Raw genomic sequence first — 9,503 nt, 5'->3', positions numbered from 1 at the left:
GAACTCATGTCTCCTGCATTGCAGACAGATTTTTTACCATCTGGGTCACCAGAGAAGCCCTTTATGCATCTGCACATCCTGATATTTAGTCTACAAGATATCATGAAAATGTTCTCATATTACAGAATATTCCTTTTAGGTTGGTTCCATTTCTTTTTTTTTTACTGTTAGGAACAACAATATAATGAATAGTTCTCTGGTAAAATCCTTATATAGACCTCTGCTTATTTACTTCAATAAATTATTAGAAAAAATTATTGCTTAAAATATATCCATTGGTTTGTGTATTAATTTTGTTTGATCTTTGCCTGTATGATAGATAAGAAAGGGCTGTTATCTCATTGCTGGTCTAATGTGCAAGTCTTTAACAATCATGAAGCTAAATATTCTTAAGTATTTATTGGCCATTTCATTGGTTGTGAATCGCCTATTCATGTCCTTTCCTATTTTTTTCTTAGTGATTCTCTTTCTATCGATTTGCAATTTCTCCTTTAAGATTGGATAAAGATATTGTACACATACAGAAAATGAGCTGCTTTGATACGACTATCCTACAAAGTAGAATTAAAGAGAAAAGTCTTAAAGATTTGTACCAAGATAAACATTTTATGTGTGGATCACAAAAACTGTGGAAAATTCTGAAAGAGATGGGAATACCAGACTACCTTATCTGCCTCCTGAGAAACATGTATGCAGGTCAAGAAGCAACAGTTAGAACTGGACATGGAACAATGGACTGCTTCAAAATTGGGAAAGGAGTACATCAAGGCTGTATATTGTCACCCTGCTTATTTAACTAATATGCAGAGTACATCATGAAAAATGCTGGGCTGGATGAAGCATAAGCTGGAATCAAGATTGCCGGGAGAAATATCAAAAACCTCAGATATGCAGATAGCACTACCCTTATGGAAGAAAGCGAACAGGAAATAAAGAGCCTCTTGACGAAAGTGAAAGAGGAGAGTGAAAAAGCTGGTTTAAAACTCAACATTCAAAAAACGAAGATCACGGCATCTGATCCCATCACTTCATGGCAAATAGATGGGGAAACAATGGAAACAGTGACAGACTTTATTTTCTTGGGCTCCAAAATCACTGCAGATGGTGACTGCAGCCATAAAATTAAAAGAACGCTTGCTCCTTGGAAGAAAAGCTATGGCAAACCTAAACAGTGTATTAAAAAGCAGAGACATTACTTTGCCAACAAAAGCCTGTCTAGTCAACGCTATGGTTTTTCCAGTAGTTATGTATGGATGTGAGAGTTGGACCATAAAGAAAGCTGAGCGCCGAAGAATTGATGCTTTCAAACTGTGGTGTTGGAGAAGACTTCTGAGAGTTTCTTGGACTGCAAGGAGATCCAACCAGTCCATCTTAAAGGAAATCGGTCCTGAATACTCATTGAAAGGACTGATGCTGAAGCTGAAGCTCCAATACTTTGGCTACCTGATGTGAAGACCTGACTCATTAGAAGAGACCTTGATGCTGGGAAAACCTGAAGGCAGGAGGAGAAGGGGACAACTGAACAATGGAACTAACTGAAACATTTTATATTTATAAAAAGTATAATCCACTATAAGTGTATGGTATCAGTTCAGTTCAGTCACTCAGTCGTGTCCGACTCTTTGCAACCCCATGAACCACAGCACACCGGGCCTCCCTGTCCATCACCGACTCCCGGAGTCCACCCAAACCCATGTCCACTGAGTCGGTGATGCCATCCAACCACCTCATCCTCTGTCGTCCCCTTCTCCTCCTGCCCTCAGTCTTTCCCAGCATCAGGGTCTTTTCAAATGAGTCGCTATGTACTAAAAAACAGTCCTAAATTAAAATAAGCAAAACCGGTTAGAAAACTGGGCAACATTAACAGAAAAACCATAATAAAAAGATGTTCTAATAGAAATATGTTATACCTTATACTCCCCTAATAACATCAGTCTTTTAAAGTGCTATAAATGATCAACAAAATTAATCATTTATTCAAACACAGAAACAATAAAAGTCACAACTGATAACAATAATGTCGTAAATAGGAAATTAATCATGAAGGAATTTTATGTCTCTCAACTGTTTTAAAGTTTAGGAAAGCTTCTTTTAGGTTACTACTAGATCCTTTCAGAACACCAAGCTGCAAACAGGCCATTTGGAATGTAATCCTGCTGCTGCTGCTGCTGCTGCTAAGTCGCTTCAGTCGTGTCCAACTCTGTGCGATCCCATAGACAGCAGCCCACCAGGCTCCCCCGTCCCTGGGATTCTCCAGGCAAGAACACTGGAGTGGGTTGCCATTTCCTTCTGCCATTTCCTTCCAATGCATGAAAGTGAAAAGTGAAAGTGAAGTCGCTCAGTCGTGTCCGACTCTTAGCGACCTCACGGACGGCAGCCTACCAGGCTCCTCCATCCATGGGATTTTCCAGGCAAGAGTACTGGAGTGGGGTGCCATTGCCTTCTCCATTGGAATGTAATAAATCCCACTAAAGACACCAGAGGACTGGAAAACAGAGAGATGTAAGAGAATGCAATCACTCCCTGCATCCCCCAGGAATGTAGGACAGAGAAAGTTAGGAGAGGGGTGCCCTACTCAGACTGAGTTGGCCAAACCACCCCCCATTCAGGGACAGGGCTCTGCCTCCTCATGCCTGGAGGGCAGGTCTTTTCAGAGACCACAAGTCCTCAGAGCTCCCAAGTCCCTGGAGCCCACAAGTGCTTGGAAGAAGAAATAGGGCCAAAGGTGCATCCATCAGAGAACAGATGAGAATTGGAGGTGTTATTACCACCTGAAATCCCCTTTTTCATTCTTTACCTGGTTCTCAGCTCCCCTTTCTGGAATTCTAGATGTGTTTTGCCAAGATTCTTCATTACACTCTCTAGGAAAGGAGCCCCCAAACCTGGACTCACCCCATACTATAGCTGAATACGAAGGTCAGAGCAGAAAACAGGAGGGACTCCAATGAGGAAACACAGTGAGAAAGGTAAACTGACTTGTCGGAAGCCTGTGGACAGAGTGTCCATGTCCAGAACAGAGCATTATAAGTCCTCTTTTTAAGATGCTTCTCCCATTATTTCTACTAATCCTTGACTCTCAACTCCTTTGCCAGCTGACTTACAACTTACCTCCTCCAAGAAAGGTGACCTGATTGACGCTGACCCTGAGTACTCCTCTACAGCAAAGTCGATTCTTAATGACTTTATTATTTATATATATTATTTTATTTGTATCTGTTAATGTTTTACTTTGAACTCAAAGCATGTGGCAATATGTAGACTTTTTTCTATAACAGATAAGCACCCGAATTCCTTTGGATGAATGGAATATTAGAACATCAAATAATATTTTCTAACTTATATGTCATCATTTAAGTTTTTCACAGAAAAAATGAATCCAAGAAATAACAAAAATAAAATGTTTTGATTCCTTAGAAAGCAATACGTTGTTAATAAAACATTCAATATGCTTAAATTTTAATATTACAAAAAACACATGTGTTTTTCAAGATTCTCTTTGAATTGCAAGAAACAGAAAATACTTATAAACACAGGTGTCAATAAGAAATTTCAATGGACACTTGTTAAAACGACAAGACAGATTTTTATTCAAGCTACTGCAGTAAAGAAGTAAGATTTCAGTACAGAACGAGCTTAACTTTAAATATAGCAATGGGTAATTGGTAGTTTATAGGCAATAGTCAGGGGTCACTGGATAGAAAATGACTAAGGGAACTTGATTAGATATCCAGGGTGGGGGATTCTTTCTATGCTGGCTTAGCAGGATTCTTGCTAAAACTGGGGCTTTCCAAGCCACACGCTGGGCCAGGAATGAGGCAGAGGAGTGACAAAGAGGGCTCAGAGGAGCCTGACCAAAGTTTGGTCAAGGACACAGTCTTTGTCAGAGGTAATGGGAGTTTAAGAACAAAGGACCAAATGAAAAACTGTCTCAGCAGCTGCTTGGCCGGCCTCCCCGAGAAATGCCGCATCCATCACTGTGGCTCTGGGAGCGCCTCCATCGCGTCAGTGGTCAGACCCCAGAGCAGGGAGCCCACGCGTCCCGCCCTTTTGATGACTCCTCAGCCTTCTTCTTCTCCTGTGTTTCAACTGTTCCAATTACTCCTTGGATCAACCAGAACCCCTGGTTGCAAACAACCAGAATCAACTCTGAATAAATGACAGAAGAGGAATCTATCAGAATAATTTAAAACATACAGAGGATAAACAGGAAGACTAGATGATCAGGCTCAGAAATTAGACGGGAACCAAGAGATGCTGGAGGTCAAATATCAGCCAAGAAATGCCACGCTATGTGACACAGTCTCCAGGGGTCCCCTGACTCTGACTGCTGCCTCAGGTACCACCACAAATAGGTTGTAAACACCCTTGACCCTGTACCACTTCCCCCAGATTTTAAGTCCCAAACTAGGGCACCTGACTGAAGGCCCTGGACCAAGGCAGTGGGCACAGGAATGGAGATTACACAGAACTGAGAGAGCCTGGCGGCTGAGTAGAAGTGGAGAATAAGACGATCCGAAGGAGGTACTCAAATTTCTCATTTGAACAATGTGGTAAGTGGTAAAGCTATTATCTGAGATAAGAAATCAGTGTAGATGAGTAGCTTGGAGGGGACATTGATGAGCTTCACTTGGGGGTATATTGAATTTGAGGTCTCTAAAAAAATATTCACGTGGAAGGAAATGTTCCAATGAAAATTGGGAAATGTAAATCTGTGTTTCATAAAAGAAATAGTGGCTTAACGATATGGATCTAAGAGTCATCAGCGTAAAAATCATAGTGATGTAAATTAGCTCCCCCAAGAAGAAGGTAAGAAGTGAGAGGGGTGATGCAGGGCATGCGGACAGTGAGATTCAGTGTGTAAGCTGAGGGAAGGGAACAAATGATAGAAACTGAGAACAGTCAGAAAAGCAGCAGGAAAGCCACGAGAGAGGAATGTACCGGAACTCAAAGCAAGAAAAGTTTCAAGGAAAGAATAAGGAGCCAAGAGTGTCAAAGCTCAATCCAAACGTTCCTCAATGCAGGACTGTGTGAATAACCCATGACCCAGCCATGCAATGGAGTCAAGAGGCATCGGGAGACCTCTATATCCTGCTGTGTGTGACCTCGCAGACACAGGGGAGAAAGGCACAGCACAGAGCAGTGCGTCGCACCCCATGTTCAGTGTAAACAGAAGGAAATGGGCAGATGCATGTGTGCACATGTACTTGCTTACATTTTTAAAATCAGACTCTGGAAGAATAAGCCAAAAGCCTAAAATCAAAAAGTTACCTATCAAGGGAGGAGACAACAATGAGAAAAAACTAGAACTCTCTAGTGCTCACTCACTTTAACAGCACACACGTTAAAACTGGAACAATACCAAGAAGATTAGCATGGCCCCTGCACAAGCATGACACGCAAATTCATGAAGTGTTGCATGCTTGTAAACTACAAGATACTAACGAAAGAAAAGACGACACAAACAAACGGAGAGTGACACAACGCTCTTGGTTTCAAAGAGTCAATATAGTGAAAATGACTATACTACCCAAAGCAATCTACAGATTCAATGCAATCTCTATAAAATTACAAATGGAATTTTTCACAGAATTTGAACAAAAAAAAAAAATTTACAATTCATGTGGAAACACAAAAAGCCCCAAATAGCCAAAGTAATCTTGAGAAAGAAAAACAGAGTTGGAGAAATCAGGCTCCCTGACTTCAGACTAAACTACAAAGCTACAGTAGGCAAGACAGTGGTACTGGCACAAAAACTGAATAAGACAGAAAAAGACAGAAAGCCCAGAGATAAACTCACACACCTATGGTCACCTGATCTATGACAAAGGAGGCAAGAAGATACAATGGAGAAAAGATAGTCTCTTTAATAATAAGTGGTGCTGGGGAAACTGGTAAAAGAATATAAAAGAATAAACATGTACATAAATATACATATATGTAAAAGAATATATGTGAAAAAATTAAATTAGACATTCCCTAAGCCCATATATAAAAATAAACTCAAAATGGATTAAAGATCTAAATATAAGGCTGGATACTATAAAACTCTTAGAGGAAAATATAGGCAGAACACTCTTTGATATAAATTGCTACAAGATCTTTTCTCAATCCACCTCCTAGAGTGATGAAAATAAAAACAAAAATAAACAAATGGGATCTAAATAAAATAAAAGTTTTTGCACAGCAAAGGAAACCATGAACAAAAGAAAAAATACAACCCTGAGAATGGGAGAAAATATTGCAAATGAAGCAGTCAACAAAGAATTACTCTCCAAAATATACAAAGAGCTCATGCGTCTCAATATCAAAAAACAAATAACACAATCAAAAAATGGGCAAAAGATCTAAATAGATATTTCGCCTAACAAACAATGGCCAAAAATCACACGAAAAAGTGCTTAACATCACTAATTATTAGAGAAGCGCAAATCAAAACTACAATGAGATATCACCTCATATCAGTCAGAATAGCTATCCTCAAAAAAATCTACAAATTACAGATGCTGGAGAGGATGTGGAGAAAAAAGAACCCTCCTGCAGTGTTGGTGGGAATATAAATTGATACAGCCAATTAACAGGATGGCGGTTCATTAAAAAACTAAAAACAGAACCACTACGTGACCCAGCAATGCTACTCCTGGGCATATACTCAGAGAAAAACCATATTTCAAAAAGATACATGCACCTCAGTGTTCATTACAGCACTATTAGCAATGGCCAGAACATGGAAGCAACGTAAATGTCCATCAACAGAGGAATGGATAAAGAAGATGTGGTACACAGATTCAATGTTCAGTTCAGTTCAGTTCAGTCGCTCAGTCGCGTCCGACTCTTTGCGACCCCATGAATCGCAGCACGCCAGGCCTCCCTGTCCATCACCATCTCCCGAAGTTCACTCAAACTCATGTCCATCAAGTCGGTGATGCCATCCAGCCATCTCATCCTCTGTCATCTCCTTTTCCTCCTGCCCCCAATCCCTCCCAGCATCAGAGTCTTTTCCAGTGAGTCAACTCTTCGCATGAGGTGGCCAAAGTATTGGAGTTTCAGCTTCAGCATCATTCCTTTCAAAGAAAACCCAGGGCTGATCTCCTTTAGAATGGACTGGTTGGATCTCCTTGCAGTCCAAGGGACTCTTCTCCATGTCCTGGCTACTATAAACAGTGCTGTGATGAACACTGGGGTACACATGGAAGCAACCTAGATGTCCATCAGCAGATGAATGGATAAGAAAGCTGTGGTACATATACACAATGGAGTATTACTCAGCCATTAAAAAGAATACATTTGAATCAGTTCTAATGAGGTGGATGAAACTGGAGCCTACTATACAGAGTGAAGTAAGCCAGAAAGAAAAACACCAGTACAGTATACTAACGCATTTATATGGAATTTAGAAAGATGGTAACGATAACCCTGTATGCAAGACAGCAAAAGAGACACAGATGTATAGAATAGTCTTTTGGACTCTGTGGGAGAGGGAGAGAGTGGGATGATTTGGGAGAATGGCATTGAAACACGTATAATATCATATATGAAATGAATCGCCAGTCCAGGTTCTATGCAGGATACAGGATTCTTGGGGCTGGTGCACCGGGATGACCCAGAGGGATTGTACGGGGAGGGAGGAGGGAGGGGGGTTCAGGATGGGAAACACGTGTAAACCTGTGGCGGATTCATGTTGATGTGTGGCAAAACCAATACAATATTGTAAAGTAATAAACCTCTAATTAAAATAAATAAATTTATATTTTAAAAAAAAGAGTCTTCTCCAACACCACAGTTCAAAAGCATCAATTCCTTGGCACTCAGCTTTCTTCACAGTCCAACTCTCACATCCATACATGACCACTGGAAAAACCAAAACTTTGACTAGATAGACCTTTGTTGGCAAAGTAATGTCTCTGCTTTTCAATATGCTATCTAGGTTTGTCACTGATTTTCTTCCAAGGAGCAAGCATCTTTTAATTACATGGCTGCAGTCACCATCCACAGTGATTCTGGAGCCCAAAAAATAAAGTCTGTCACTGTTTTCATTTTTTCCCCCATCTATCAGTCATGAAGTGATGGGACTGGATGCCATGATCTTAGTTTTCTGAATGTTGAGCGTTAAGCCAACTTTTTCACTCTCCTCTTTCACTTTCATCAAGAGGCCCTTTAGTTCTTCTTCACTTTCTGCCATAAGGGTGGTGTCATCTGCATATCTGATGTTATTGATATTTCTCCCAGCAATCTTGATTCCAGCTTGAGCTTCTTCATCCAGCCCAGCATTTCACATGATGTACTCTGCATAGAAGTTAAATAAGCAGGTTGACAATATACAGCCTTGATGTACTCCTTTCCCAATTTTGAAGCAGTCCCTTGTTCCATGTCCAGTTCTAACTGTTGCTTCCTAACCTGCATACAGGTTTCTCAGAAGGCAAGCAAGGTGGTCTGGTATTCCCATCCCTTGAAGAATTTTCCACAGTTTGTTGTGATCCACACAGTAAAAGGCTTTGGCATAGTCAATGAAGCAGAAGTAGATGTGTTTCTGGGATTCCCTTGCTTTTTCTATGATCCAACGGATGTTGGCAATTTGATCTCTGGTTCCTCTGCTTTTCTAAGTCCAGCTTGTACATCCGATTGAGAAGTTCACGTACTGCTGAAGCCTAGTTTGAAGGATTTTGAGCATGACCTTGCTAGCATGTGAAATGAGTGCAATTGTGTGGTGGTTTGAACATTCTTTAGCTTTGCCCTTCTTTGGGACTGGAATGAAAACCGACCTTTTCCAGTCCTGTGGCCACTGCTGAGTTTTCCAAATTTGCTGGCATATTCAGGGCAACGTTTTAACAGCATCATCTTTTAGGATGTGAAATAGCTCAGTTGAAATTCCATCACCTCCACTAGCTTTGTTCATAGTAATGCTTCCTAAGGCCCACTTGACTTCACACTCCAGGATGTCTTTGGTTGCCATTTCCTCCTCCAAGGGATTTTTCCAACCCAAGGATCAAACTCATGTCTCCTGCATTAGCAGGGGGATTCTTTACCACTGAGCCCCTGGGAAGCCCTGAGTGAAAAATAGGAAACTAATAATAATAATATTCTATATAGCACACAGAACTCTACTCAATACTGTGTAATGGACTAAATTGGAAAAGAATATAAAAAAGAATAGACACATGTATAACTGATTCACTTTGTTGTACATCTGAAACTAACACAACATTGGAAATTAACTATATTCTAATAAAAAAATTTTTAATAATTAAGAGGGACAATAACACCAATAAGGTAAACACTAACAACAGTTAACATTAAAGGATATGAGGATAATCTTTGAACTATTCTTGAAATTTCTGTCAGTTTGAAATTATTTCCAAATAAAATAACTTTTAAAGTTTAAAAAAAAAAAACCTAGAATTTTCTAAATGCACCATATTTTGTAGTCTAGACTTTATCATGGTTCAACACACAATCATAAAACACAGTATATCAAATTGTTTGTAAAAGTAATCTCTAAAAATGGA

The 9,503-nt window shown here is 40.1% G+C and overlaps 1 non-coding gene across 1 annotated transcript; it reads left to right on the top strand.

Annotated features, from left to right (window-relative positions):
* Positions 1-5,313: 5,313 nt before the first annotated feature.
* LOC128066290 (U6 spliceosomal RNA) lies at positions 5,314-5,424 on the top strand. Its single transcript, XR_008201196.1, has one exon. It is a non-coding gene; the product is annotated as a U6 spliceosomal RNA (small nuclear RNA).
* The last annotated feature ends 4,079 nt before the right edge of the window (positions 5,425-9,503 follow it).

Source organism: Budorcas taxicolor, chromosome 20 (assembly GCF_023091745.1).
Source record: "Budorcas taxicolor isolate Tak-1 chromosome 20, Takin1.1, whole genome shotgun sequence".
Lineage (NCBI taxonomy): Eukaryota > Metazoa > Chordata > Mammalia > Artiodactyla > Bovidae > Budorcas > Budorcas taxicolor.
The sequence above is the reverse complement of the archived record's forward strand: the minus strand, read 5'-3'. Positions and strand labels throughout refer to the sequence as shown.